Source organism: Lontra canadensis, unplaced genomic scaffold (assembly GCF_010015895.1).
Source record: "Lontra canadensis isolate GAN:19392208 unplaced genomic scaffold, GSC_riverotter_1.0 scaffold4, whole genome shotgun sequence".
Classification (NCBI taxonomy): Eukaryota; Metazoa; Chordata; class Mammalia; order Carnivora; family Mustelidae; genus Lontra; species Lontra canadensis.
Window position 1 is genome coordinate 18,117,685 of NW_022630998.1, and position 15,039 is coordinate 18,132,723.

The following is a 15,039-nucleotide window of genomic DNA, read 5'->3' on the forward strand; positions in this document are numbered from 1 at the left end:
ACTTTTTTCCAGTTGTTGGCGTGTTTTCATGGGTCATGTTGTATAAGAAATAATCACACCAAACAGAATCCAATGCTCAGTGAGTGGCACACAGTAACTAAAACCAACAAAGGGGATAATAAATCCATGTGCATTCCCTTCAGGATACATGCTCACAAAGAGGGGAGGCAGGCATATCTGATTGCCCACATCATTTAAATTGCTATTTTTTCTCTCTTTTTCTAAGTGCATAAGTTAAACACATAAGCTATAACTATCAACATCTTATTCAATAAGTATCAAAAGGCAAGTTTTAAGCAATTTTATGTTAAAAGCAATGGGTTCTTAAAAAGCATTATTTATTGTTTTTCAGTTGATTGAAAAAAACAGAAGCCTTCTATACTCACCTGGGAATGAGAGATATGGCCAAGACATAGTAGAAAATAAAAACTTTAAAAAAAAAATCTCAACTAATGGGAAATGGAGACTTACTGAATAACTCACCACTTGCAAAAAATGCACTGAACTCTAATTCAATTCTCTCATTAAAGGGCTAAAAAACTGTCGACAATTTCTAAAAGGTCAAATAGTTTTCAGTCAGAGTTGTCCTTATGTGGGGCTTTAGTCTACAGTTAATCACAAAAACATAGAGGTAACACAGAATAAAAATTAAATGTAAGGAAAAAAAATTAAACAAAAATAAATCTCAGCTAGTTGTACGACCTTGAGCAGTTTGGTTAACTCTCCTTGTTGGGTGAGAAAAGTAACTCCTACCTTCACTGGGTTGCTGGGAAGATCAAATGGGCTAATACATATATAGAACTTAGACTAGTTCATGACACGATGTAAGTGTTCAATAAATGGTAGTTAGTAGTATCATTATTATTATTAAAAAATACAGAAATGGGGTAAAATATGTGTGAGTAGAGCATTTGTGCCAACATATAGGAAAAATAACCTATCTAGAACTAGAGTTAATCAGTTAAAACTATATTGTTAAGGGAACTATGAAAGAAATTTAACCTCTCGCCTCATGTGGCCAAGAGTACTTCACCAGCCCAGCACTTTGCCATCTGTAGTCCTTCGTGACCAGTTTATTGAATGCAGTCACCACTTGCCAAAGGAACTATAAGCTCATTCCATTGATGTGTGTACTTCCTGCATCCTATCCCTCTGCAGTCAATGTTAGTGGGGGGAGGGGAGGAAGACTGACATATTCTGTTACAATCTCTAACTTCCATTGTAAATGACTATACCAAGATCACTAGGAATTTGAGACAAATCTCAAATTATCTCTGCCTATTCTTTCCAGAAACACATATTTTATATTATAGTCAACACATTAACCTCCAAGATCTATCCCAATGAAAATACCACCCATGTCCTCCAGATTCCTCCTCCAACATCCCTCTGCCACACATACCATTTGGCCACGCCTCTCTCTATGTGTGAAAGCACCTTTCTTTGGAGGAAAAATAAAGGAGGAAGAAGAAATTCACATGAAACTAAAATCTGACCAAGGCATCCATTTAGTTCCACTTCTGGAATACAGTGATTAGGAAAAAAGATAGTTTATTATTTTCTCTCCCCCGCCTTTTTCTTCCCTTAAAGAATGATGTGCTATGAGTTCTCACTAGATAAATCATCTGGTAATTATCATTATTAGCAAGCTTGTTTTAAGAGCAAAAGAAGCAGTAAGAAACAGAACAACCTAATTCAACAATAACAAAGAAGTCTTGACCAGTATTCTGGGCTTGATAAGAGCAACTCTAAACACTGTCAAATGGAAGTCAACTAGCATTCAGAACTTAAGACTTACAGCTTAAAACATGGTGTGTACATCTGACTAACCAGCACTGCACTCTATGATTCTACAAATTAGACTTGTCTACGATAAAAACAAAATCGGGCAATGGCAAAAATAAAACAAAAACCTCAAGACAAACAAAGCGGTGTATTTCAAAACTGGTGTAGAATTTTCTAGGTAATTCTGGCATTTCTGAAAACAGAAAGAGGTGTAAAGAACACTGAAAGACCAGACAGAAATGATAAAGACAAATGTTCCTCTTTCTTTAAAACTTTGACAATGTAGTGATCTTTATCACTAAAGAGGGCATGTTTAATAACTTTGACATTTCTAGCTCTTTGGTAAGACTGACATTAGTAAATAAAGCCCCACTGCCTTATTCCTGAATCTTGTGATATAGGCCTAATGTCAACTACTACATAAAATAGAATCCATCCTAAAGATTTTAGCGTAAGAAAAATCCTTTGTTAGACTTCAAGTTGAGATTTCTGGTCACCATACATACAGAAGTTATTTCTGTCACTGGGTATAAGCAGCAGCACATTGTTGTGGACAGTATAATCCTGACTCTCACTTACTATGTAATCTTGGGTCACTTAACGCAACCTCTCTGAGACACTGTTTCTTCCTCAGCAATACGGGATTAATGTTTCCTTCCCGTGTGGTTTATGAACCAAGAAGGTATTTATAAATGAGTGCCTAAGACAGAGGCCAGCACAGAGTATAGCTCCATGAGTATTAGAGTCTTCCCTCATCCTAATAAAAAGAGAGAAAATTAATGAAACAACTGTTTATTTGTATAACATTTATTTTTTATTTTTTAGAACACGTTTTGGAATATGCAGGTGCTGGGCAGCATTAAAAGTTAAGACTTTACAATCAGAAAAAGACAATTATCATATGATCTCTCTGACATGAGGAATTTGAGATGCAGGGCAGGGGGTTGTGGGGTCTAGGGAAGGAAAAAATGAAACAAGATGGGATCGGGAGGGAGACTAACCATAAGAGACTCTTAATCTCATGAAACAAACTGAGGGTTGCTGGGGGGTGGGGGTAGGGAGATCGTGGCTGTGGGGGTGATGGACACTGGGGAGGGTATGGGCTATGGGGAGTGCTGTGAAATGTGTAAGCCTGATGATTCACAGACCTGTACCCCTGGGGCAAATAATACATCATATGTTAATAAAAATAATTTTTAATAGTTATGACTTTATATTCACAGACATACAAGGAAGTTCATGTATGTTTGCAAATGGATAAAAAAAGAGTACCCTTTGTGTGTGTGTGTGCGTGTGTATTACTATCTCCCAGGCAGTATTTTACAAAAAAAAATTACCATTTAATCCTTGAGAGGGCAGGCTAATATAGGCAATACAGCACTAGATTTGTAGAAGGTGAGGTTTAGGCAGGATTACAGAGGAATCTGCTCAAGAGCACATCCTAGGAAGCTATAGAGGAGGGACTCCAGAGCACATGTTTAACCATGTTGCTTCATAACATGCAGAAATTAAAAGGAAAGAAAAAGCCACCCCAAATACCTCTCTCAGTCTCAATCAGTCACTTTCCTGCTCTCTCCATTTCCCCTGCCCCCCTCTCTATATATGAGAATAAGGTATATATCTGAGCAGTGGATAGTTCAGCTTGGCCAAATCCATACTAGAGCAATGAGAAACAAAGACGGATTTCTAAGAGAGCCCTGAAGATCTGAATGATGAGTTTAAATGTAATCCTAGAGGCAGTAAGAAGGAAGGAGGAAGGGAGGAAGGGACAGAGGGGAAAGAAAAAGCTAAGACTGCATATATTTTGGGACACAATAAAAAGTGCTGGGGGTTTTATATCAAAGAGTGTGATAATTACAACAGAGATGTAACTAAAGTGCTATGAAAGATCACAGAGGGAATGATTAATCCCAGCTGGGGAAAGAATGAACTGCTTCAAGGAGAGGATGGTATTCAGCTGGGTTTTGAAGAAGCAAACCTGACTCTCCTAGGTTGAGCCTTTTGGATTTTATCCAGGCTGCAACATGTGAATCAACAGCCCAGTCTGTGGTGTGATGCTTGAAGAAAAATTAATTGAATTTTATCAGATTTAAACCAATCTCACTATCCTTTTCAAAGGATTCTGAAAAATTCTTTGGTATAGACTTGACAAAAACTCTTTCAGGCCAAAGATTTGTAAATCATTTAAGCACTTGGCCATTATATAGTCTACACGTAACCTTGAACGCTGAAACTTCGTGAGTCATTCCATCTTTTACTGCTGAGCATAATGGCATAGGGTATCACTGCTGATGAAAAGCCATAATCCTCATCTCTTCCCTTACCTCTAAGAGTTATGCGGTAGCCCTGATAAGCTTTTCTAACAGAATGAGTATATGCTTTTTGATTAGCAAAATCTAAATATAATGTGATTAAAATAAAGCTTTAAATCTAAAAAGGAAAGCCAGCTCCACCTGAATGTGTTCAAAGAGTAAAAATATTCCCTGAGGTGATCAAAATATGAAAAAAATCTAAAAATTATATTTCTATCATGAAGAATAATCATTTTTAGTTTAAAAAAGACCCTTTCTCCTATAGTGTTAGTGTATGAAAATATTAACTAGGTCTCTATGGTGAAATTAAAGAATAAAATCTAAACAAATAATCGTTTATTGACAGGGACTAATGACAAAGAAAAGCAGAGAAGCCTAATTAGAACAAATAATTTTTACAAATTATAGATACATAAGACCTTTAAACAGTCGTACTCACTATTCTAAGGAAACTCAATCTGAACTTCCTTTTTTAAAAAGGAAGATTAAGTTAACAGTTATAACCTGGAGTTTATCTCCTAACTACATTTGTACACTATCTCTTAAATCTGCATGTTTTAGATACAGCGCTGTCCAGTAAAATTTTCTGCACTGATGGAAATGTTCAATATTCATGATATGCAACATAGTAACCACTAGCCACAAGAACACTAAAAATGTGACTACTGAGACTTGAGGAAGTGAGTTTTTTAAATTTAAATTAATTTTTTGCAACTTTACATATTGATATAATTAACACATAACATTGTGAAAGTTTAAGGTGTGCAATGTGTTGCTTTGATACACTGTTATATTGTGAAATGATTACCACAGTAGTATTACTTAGGACACCTCCATCACCTCACATAATTACCGATTCTTTTCTGTGATGAGAACTTTTAAGATCTAGTCTTTCAGCAACTTTCAAGCATATAATGCAGCATTCTTAATTACAGTCTCTGTGCTATACATTAGATCTCAAACTTATAACTGGAAGTTTATACCGCTGGACCAACATTTTCCTATTTTCCCCCTCACCACTCAGACCCTGACAACCACCATTCTAGTCTCTAAAAGTTCAGCTTTCTTAGATTCTTCATGTGAGATAATATATAAAGTCTTTGTCTATTAACTTATGTTATTTATGTCATTTAACATAATGCCCTCCAGGTCCATCTATATTATTGCAAATGGAAGGATCTCCTTCTTTCTCATGGCTAAATAATAATCCATAATACGTTTACCACACCTTCTCTATCCATTCATCTGCAGAAAGACCTTTAGGTTGGTTCCATATCTTGGCTGTTGTGAATAATCCGACAGCAGACATGGGGGAGTAGATATCTCTTTGAGAGCCTGGTTACATTTCCTTTGGATGTATACCCAGAAGTAGGATTGCTGGATCATATGGTAGTTCTATTTTTAATTTTTTGAGGTATGTCCACATTGCTTTCCATAGGCGCTTTATCAGTTCACATTCTACCAACAGTGCACAAGGGTTCCCCTTTCCACCACATCTTCACCAAACACTTACTAACTCTCACCTTTTTAATGGCAGTCATTCTAACAATTGTGAGGTGATATCTCCTTGAAATTTGGTTTGCATTTCCCTTGTGATTGGTGATGTTGAGCACCTTTTCATGTACTTGCTGGCCACTTCTATGTCTTCTTTGGGAAAATATCAGTTCAGTTCCTCTATTTTTTTTTTCTTAAGATTTTATTTTTAAGTACTCTCTATACCCAATGTAGGGCAAACTCACAACTTCAAGATCAAGAGCTGTATGCTCTGCGGACTGAGAGAGACAGGCACCTCTCCTCTACCTATTTCTAAATCAGATTGTTTATATATATTTTTGCTAGTGAGTTGTAGGAGTTCCTTATATATCTTGGATATTAATCCCTTATCATATACATGATTTGCAAATACTTGCTCCCATTCTTTTGGTTACCTTTTCATTTTGTTGATGTTTCTTTTTGCTGTGCATAAGCTCTTTTTTTTTAAAGATTTATTTATTTGACAGAGAGAGAGAACACAAGCCGCGGGGGGCGGGCTGCAGAGGAAGAAGGAGAAGCAGGCTCCCCAGTGAGCAGAGAGCCCATGCAGAGCTCAATCCCAGGACCCTGGGATCATGACTGAGCCAAAGGCAAATGCTTAACTGACTGAGCCACCCAGGTGTCCCTGTGCAGAAGCTCTTTAGTTTGATGTAGTCCCACTTACTGATTTTTGCTTTTGTTGCTTGTGTTTTGGTGTCATATACAAGAAATCATTACCAAGACTAATGTCAAGGAGGTTTTTTTTCCTCCTAGAAAGAAGTCTTATGGTTTCAGACCATATGTTTAAGTCTTTAATATGTTTAATTTTTATGAGTGATGTAAGACAAGAGTCCAACTTCATTCTTATACACGTGATTGTCCAGTTTTCCCAGCACCATTTATTAAAGAGCCTATCCTTTCCCCACTGAGTATTCTTGGCTTCCTTGTTATATATGAGTTGAGCAGTTATGCATTTTTTTTTCTGGGTTCTTAATTCCATTTCTTGGTCAATGTGTCTATTTTTATGCCAGCACCATACTCTCTTGATTAGTATACATATGTACACACATACATATATTAGTATACATACATAGTTTTGATTACCAGTTTTGTAGTATAGATTGAAATTTGGAAGTGTGATATCTCCAGCTTTGTTCTTTCTCAAGATTTTTCTAGGTATTCAAGGTCTATGGTTCCACACACATTTTAGAATTGTTGCCCTTTTTTTTTTTTTCTGTAAAAAATGCCATTGAAATTTTTATAGGAACTGCACTGAATCTATAGATGGCTTTGCATAGTATGGACATTTTAACAATATTAATATTTATGATTCATGAACATGGTATATATTTCCATTTATTTTGTCTTCTTTAATTTCTTTCAACAAAATCTTAAAAACAGTTTTCAGTATAAAGATCTTTCACCTCCTTTGCTAAATTTATTTCTAAGTATTTTATTGGTTTTGAATGCTATCATGAATGGGATTTTCTTTATTTATTTTTCAGATATTTCATTGTTAGTATACAGGAATTCAACTGACTTCTGTATGCTGGTTTGAATCCTGCAACTTCACCAAATTCATTGATTAGTTCTAACAGTTTTTTGGTAGAGTCTTTAGGATTTTCTATACATAATATCGTATCATTTGCAAATAAAGACAATTTCACTTCTTTCTTTCCAATATGAATGCCTTGCATTTCTTTTTTCTTTTCTTTTTTTTTAAAGATTTTATTTATTTATTTGACAGACAGAGATCACAAGTAGGCAAAGAGTCAGGCAGAGAGAGAGGAGGAAGCAGGCTCCCCACCGAGCAGAGAGTCCGACGAGGGGCTCGATCCCAGGACCCTGAGAACATGACCCAAGCCGAAGGTAGAGGCTTTAACCCACTGAGCCACTCAGGCACCTCTTGCATTTCTTTCTTTTCTTTTCTTTTTTTTTTAATTAACTTTTCTTTCTTTTTTTTGTTTTTTAAATAAACATATAATGTATTTTTAGCCCCAGGGGTACAGGTCTGTGAATTGCCAGGTTTACACACTTCACAGCACTCACCACAGCACACACCGCCCCCCCAATGTCCATAACCCCACCACCCTCTCCCGACTACCCTCCCCACAGCAACCCTCAGTTGTCTGCGAGATTAAGAGTCTTTTATGGTTTGTCTCCCTCCTGATCCCATCTTGTTTCATTTATTCTTTTTATACCCCCCCAAACCACCCACGTTGCATCTCCACTTCCTCATATCAGGGAGATCATATGATAGTTGTCTTTCTCTGATTGACTTATTTCGCTAAGCATAATACCCTCTAGTTCCATCCACGTCATCGCAAATGGCAAGATTTCATTTCTTTTGATGGTTGCATAGTGTTCCGTTGTATATATATACCACATCTTCTTTATCCATTCAACTGTTGATGGACATCTAGGTTCTTTCCATAGTTTAGCTATTGTGGACATTGCTGCTATAAACATTTGGGTGCACATGCCCCTTTGGATCACTGTGTTTGTATTTTTAGGGTAAATACCCAGTAGTGCAATTGCTGGGTCATAGGGTAGCTCTATTTTCAAATTTTTGAGGAACCTCCAAACTGTTTTCCAGCTTGCATTCCCACCAACAGTGTAGGAGGGTTCCTCTTTCTCTGCATCCTTGCCAGCATCTGTCATTTCTTGACTTGTTAATTTTAGCCATTCTGACTGGTGTGAGGTGGTATCTCATTGTGGTTTTGATTTGTATTTCCTTGATGCCGAGTGATGTGGAGCATTTTTTCATGTGTCTGTTTGCCATTTGGATGCCTTCTTTGCAGAAAAGTCTGTTCATGTCCAATGACCATTTCTTGATTGGATTATTTATTCTTTGGGTGTTGAGTTTGCTAAGCTCTTTATAGATTTTGGATACTAGCCCTTTATCTGATATGTTGTTTGCAAATATCTTCTCCCATTCTGAGAGTTGTCTTTTGATTTTGTTAACTGTTTCCTTTGCTATGCAAAAGCTTTTGATCTTGATGAAGTCCCAATAGTTCATTTTTGCCCTTACTTCCCTTGCCTTTGGCAATGTTCCTAGGAAGAAGTTGCTGTGGCTGAGGTCAAAGAGGTTGCTGCCTGTGTTCGCCTCAAGGATTTGGATGGATTCCTTTCTCACATTGAGGTCCTTCATCCATTTTGAGTCTATTTTCGTGTGTGGTGTAAGGAAATGGTCCAATTTCATATTTCTGCATGTGGCTGTCCAATTTTCCCAACACCATTTGCTCAAGAGGCTGTCTTTTTTCCATTGGTCATTCTTTCCTCCTTTATCGAAGATTAGTTGACCATAGAGTTGAGGGTCTATTTCTGGGCTCTCTATTCTGTTCCACTGATCTATGTGTCTGTTTTTGTGACAGTACCATACTGTATTGGTGACGACAGCTTTGTAATAGAGCTTGAAGTCCGGAATTGTGATGCCACCAACTTTGGCTTTCTTTTTCAATATTCCTTTGGCTATTCAAGGTCTTTTCTGGTTCCATATAAACTTTAGGATTATTTGTTCCATTTCTTTGAAAAAAATGGATAGGATTTTGATAGGGATTGAATTAAATGTGTAGATTGCTTTAGGTAGCATAGACATTTTCACAATATTTGTTCTTCCAATCCAGGAGCATGGAACATTTTTCCATTTCTTTGTGTCTTCCTCAATTTCTTTCATGAGTACTTTATAGTTTTCTGAGTACAGATTCTTTGCCTCTTTGGTTAGGTTTATTCCCAGGTACTTATGGTTTGGGGTCCAATTGTAAATGGGATTGACTCCTTAATTTCTCTTTCTTCTGTCTTCTTGTTGGTATAAAGAAATGCAACTGATTTCTGTGCATTGATTTTATATCCTGACACTTTACTGAATTCCTGTACAAGTTCTAGCAGTTTTGCAGTGGAGTCTTTTGGGCTTTCCACATATAGTATCATATCATCTGCAAAGACTGATAGTTTGATTTCTTCTTTACCAATTTGGATGCTTCTAATTTCTTTTTGTTGTCTGATTGCTGAGCCTAGGACTTCTAGTACTATGTTGAATAGCAGTGGTGATAAAGGACTTCCCTGCTGTGTTCCTGATCTTAGCGGAAAAGCTTTCAGTTTTTCTCCATTGAGAATGATATTTGCGGTGGGTTTTTCATAGATGGCTTTGATAATATTGAGGTATGTGCCCTCTATCCCTACACTTTGAAGAGTTTTGATCAGGAAGGGATGCTGTACTTTGTCAAATGCTTTTTCAGCATCTATTGAGAGTATCATATGGTTCTTGTTCTTTTCTTTTATTAATGTATTGTATCACACTGATTGATTTGTGGATGTTGAACCAACCTTGCAGCCCTGGAATAAATCCCACTTGGTTGTGGTGAATAATCCTTTTAATGTACTGTTGGATCCTACTGGCTAGTATTTTGGTGAGAATTTTTGCATCTGTGTTCATCAAGGATATTGGTCTGTAATTCTCTTTTTTGATAGGATCCTTGTCTGGTTTTGGGATCAAGGTGATGCTGGCCTCATAAAATGAGTTTGGAAGTTTTCCTTTCATTTTTATTTTTCGGAGCAGTTACAGGAGAATAGGAACTAATTCTTCTTTAAATGTTTGGTAGAATTCCCCTGGGAAGCCATCTTTTGTTTGTTTGTTTGGAGATTTTTGGTGACTGTTTAAATCTTCTTACTGGTTATGGGTCTGATCAAGTTTTCTATTTCTTCCTGGTTCAGTTGTGGTAGTTTATATGTCTCTAGGAATGCATCCATATCTTCCAGATTATCAAATTTGTTGGTGTAGAGTTGCTCATAGTATGTTCTTATAATTGTTTGTATTTCTTTGCTGTTGGTTGTGATCTCTCCTCTTTCATTCATGATTTCATTTATTTGGGTCCTTTCTCTCTCTCTCTCTCTCTCTCTCTTTTTTTTTTTTTGATAAGTCTGGCCAGGGGTTTATCAATCTTATTAATTCTTTCAAGAACCAGCTCCTAGTTTCGTTGATTTTTTTTTGTTGTTGTTGTTGTTTCTATTTCATTGATTTCTGCTCTGACCTTTATTATTTCTCTTCTCCTGCTGGGTTTAGGCTTTCTTTGTTGTTCTTTCTCCAGCTCCTTTAGGTGTAGAGTTAGGTTGTGTATTTGAGACCTTTCTTGTTTCTTGAGAAAGGCTTATATTGCTATATATTTTCCTCCCAGGACTGCCTTTGCTGTGTCCCACAGATTTTGAACAGTTGTGTTTTCATTATCATTTGTTTCCATGAATTTTTTCAATTCTTCTTTAATTTCCTGGTTGACCCATCATTCTTTAGAAGGATGCTGTTTAGTCTCCCATGTATTTGGGTTCTTTCCAAATTTCCTCTTGTGATTGAGTTCTAGCTTCAGAGCATTGTGGTCTGAAAATGAGCAGGGAATGATCCCAATCTTTTGATACCGGTTGAGACCTACATTATGACTCAGGATGTGGTCTATTCTGGAGAATGTTCCACATGCACTAGAGAAGAATGTGTATTCTGTTGCTTTGGGATGGAATGTTCTGAATATATCTGTGATGTCCATCTGTTCCAGTGTGTCATTTAAGGCCTTTATTTCCTTGTTGATCTTTTGCTTGGATGATCTGTCCATTTCAGTGAGAGGAGTGTTAAAGTCCCCTACTATTATTGTATTATTGTCGATGTGTTTCTTTGATTTTGTTATTAATTGGTTTATATAGTTGGCTGCTCCCACGTTAGGGGCATAGATATTTACAATTGTTAGATCTTCTTGTTTGACAGATCCTTTGAGGATGATATAGTATCCTTCCTCATCTCTTATTAGAGTCTTTGGCTTAAAATCTAATTGATCTGATATAAGGATTGCCACTCCTGCTTTCTTCTGATGTCCATTAGCATGGTAAATTGTTTTCCACACCCTCACTTTAAATCTGGAGGTGTCTTTGGGTCTAAAATGAGTTTCTTGTAGGCAACATATAGATGGGTTTTGTTTTTTTATCCATTCTGATACCCTGTGTCTTTTGATTGGGGCATTTAGCCCATTTACATTCAGGGTAACTATTGAGAGATATGAATTTAGTGTCATCGTATTGCCTGGAAGGTGACTGTTACTGTATATTGTCTCTGTTCCTTTCTGATCTACTACTTTTAGGCTCTCTCTTTGCTTAGAGGACCCCTTTCAGTATTTCCTGTAGAGCTGGTTTGGTGTTTGCACATTCTTTCAGTTTTTGTTTGTCCTGGAAGCTTTTTATCTCTCCTTCTATTTTCAATGATAGCCTAGCTGGATATAGTATTCTTGGCTGCATGTTTTTCTCATTTAGTGCTCTGAATATATCATGCCAGTTCTTTCTGGCCTGCCAGGTCTCTGTGGATAAGTCTGCTGCCAATCTAATATTTTTACCATTGTAAGTTACAGACTTCTTTTCCTCGGCTGCTTTCAGGATTTTGTTGCTAAAACTTGTAAATTTTACTATTAGGTGACGGGGTGTGGGCCTATTCTTATTGATTTTGAGGGGTTTCTGCACCTCCTGGATTTTGATGCTTGTTCCCTTTGCCATATTGGGGAAATTCTCTCCAATAATTCTCTCCAATATACCTTCTGCTCCCCTCTCTCTTTCTTCTTCTTCTGGAATCCCAATTATTCTAATGTTGTTTCGTCTTATGGTGTCACTTATCTCTCGATTTCTCCCTTCATGGTCCAGTATCTGTTTGTCTCTCTTTTGCTCAGCTTCTTTATTCTCTGTCATTTAGTCTTTTATATCACTAATTCTTCTGCCTTATCCTAGCAGTAAGAGCCTCCATTTTTTATTGCATCTCATTAATAGTTTTTTAAATTTCAACTTGGTTAGATTTTCATTCTTTTATTTCTCCAGAAAGGGCTTTTATCTCTCCAGGGAGCATTTCTCCAATATCTTCCATGCCTTTTTCGAGCCCAGCTAGAACCTTGAGAATCGTCATTCTGAACTCTAGATCTGACATATTACCAATGTCCGTATTGATTAGGTCCCTAGCCTTTGGTACTGCCTCTTGTTCTTTTTTTTTTTTTTTGTGGTGAGTTTTTCCGCCTTGTCATTTTGTCCAGATAAGAATATACGAAGGAGCAAATAAAATACTAAAAGGGGAGCAAACACCCCAGGAAAATGGCTTTAACCAAATCAAAAGAGACCCCAAATCATGGGGTGGGTGGAGAAAGGGGATAAAAAGACGTTCAGAAAAAAAAGTTAGAAAAAGAAAACAAATAAAGAAAAAATATAAAAAAGAAAAAATATATATATATATTAGACTGGTGACTAGAACAGGGTCACCCACTTAATTTTGGGAGTATTTTGGTCTCTTAGCAGAAACTACCTCCCAAAATTTTAAAGAATGAAAAACATATGTAAGGGTAAACACAATGAAGGGATGGACTATGCCTATAAAGATGAAAAAAAAAAACACATTTTTTTTTTTTTAATTTCTAAAAAAGGAGTTGATAAATTAAGTTGGTTGGGAGAATAAAGAAAAAGAAAGTGGAGAGAATTTGCTTGGGCTGGAGACTAGAAGAAGCCCGGAACTAGATTTAGGGTATATTTTGATCTATTAGAAGAAGTTGTACCCCAAATTTTTTTAGAAGAAAAAACCCTATGTGTATGCAAAAAATAAAGTTAGATACAATGAAGGATAAAATATGACTATAATAATGAAGGTTCAAAAAAGATTATTATTATTTTTTTTAATGAAAGTATTGTTAAGATAATGTAGTTAAAAATATTAAGAGGAAAGGGTAAAAGTTAAAAAAAAAATTTAGCAGAAGAAAAAAATAAAATTGAAAAAATTAACTGCAAGACTAAAGAATCATGGGGAGAAAACCATGAATTCCATGCTTTGCTTTCTCCTCCTCTGGAATTCCACTGTTCTCCTTGATAAGTGAACTTGGTCTTGGCTGGATTTCTTGTTGATCTTCTGGGGGAGGGGCCTGTTGTAGTGATTCTCAAGTGTCTTGGCTCGAGGCGGAATTGCATTGCCCTTAAGGGGCCAGGCTAAGTAATCCACTCGGGTTCACTTTCGGGAGCTTCTGATCCCTGAACGCTTTCTGTACAGTTCCGGAGGACGGGAATGAATATGGCGGCCTCCTAGTCTCCGGCCCAGAGGAGCCAAGAGCTCGGGGTCCCACTCCTCAGTGCGCCCTCAGAGAAAAGCGCCCAATCACTCCCGTCTCCCTGGCTCTGGCTGCGCTCCGAGCTCACCCAGCCTGTGACCAAGTGTCTCTGTCTCTGGCACACAGCTCCGCCTGGAGTCTCTGAACCCTACAGATCCCTGAGCTCTCCCAGGGGATGCCTGCCCGGATCTTGTGGGGACCTCACTCACAGAGCAGTGGCCTGTGCCACGGATTACTGTTAAGGTAAGCCCGAGTTGAGAGCGCACTCCTCAGCTCCGTCTCTGTAGCCGGCTTCCCCGCTCTAATACCTGCGAGCTCTGTGACACTCAGACACCCCCGATCTTTCTGTGACCCCACAGGACCTGGGGCCACGCTGACCCTGCGTGGGCTTCACCCCGGTTTAGCCTCTGGAGCGATGTCCCTCAGTGGAGCAGACTTTTAAAAGTCCTGATTTTTTCCTCCATTCTTCCACCGCTTGCCGGGAGCCGGCCCCTCCCCACGCGGTCTATCTTCCCGTGGCTTTGGATTCATTTCGCCGGTCCTACCTTTCAGAAAGTGGTCAATTTTCTGTTTCTAGAATTGTTGCTCTTCTTCTCTTCGATCTCCTGTTGGATTTGTAGGTGTTCACAATGGTTTGATAAGCTATCTAGCTGATCTCCTGTTACCTGATGTAGTCTCAGCCTGCTACTTCTCCGCCATCTTGACCCCTCTGCATTTCTTTTTTCTTGTCTAAGTTCTCCAGCTAAGATTTCAAGTACTATTTTAAAGAAGAGTGGTGAGAGTGGGCACCCTTTTCCTGTTCCTGATCTTCAGCCTTTCACTGTTGAGTATAATGTTACCTGTGGGCTTGTCATATATGGCCTTTTATTATGTTGAGTTATACTCTTCTATACCTAATTTGTTTAGAGTTTTTTAATCAGGAAAGGAAGCTGTACTTTGTCAAATACTTTTTCTGTAGCTTTGAGATGATCATATGCTATTTATCTCTCATTCTATTAATGTGATGTATCATATTTATGATTTGCATATGATGAAACATCTTGTATCCCAGCAATAAATCCCCTTTGATCATGGTCTATGATCCTTTTAATGTGCTACTGAATTCAATTTGCTAACATTTTCTTAAGAACTTTGTGGAGAGACATCTACTGCATGTATATTCATCAGGGACATTGGCCTATAGTTTTCTTGTGATGTCCTTATCTAGCTTTGATATGACGGTAATGCTAGCCTCGTAAAGTAAGTCAGGAAGTATTTCCTCCTTTCCAATTTTTTAGAGAGTTTGAGAAGAATTGGCATTAATTTTTCTTTAATGTTTGATAGAA

At 37.5% G+C, this 15,039-nt stretch overlaps 1 protein-coding gene across 3 annotated transcripts in view; it reads right to left on the minus strand.

Annotated features, from left to right (window-relative positions):
• Nucleotides 1-15,039, minus strand: part of LNPEP (leucyl and cystinyl aminopeptidase) — a 97,415-nt gene that overhangs the window by 35,361 nt on the left and 47,015 nt on the right. The gene's annotated exons all lie outside the window — the stretch shown is intronic.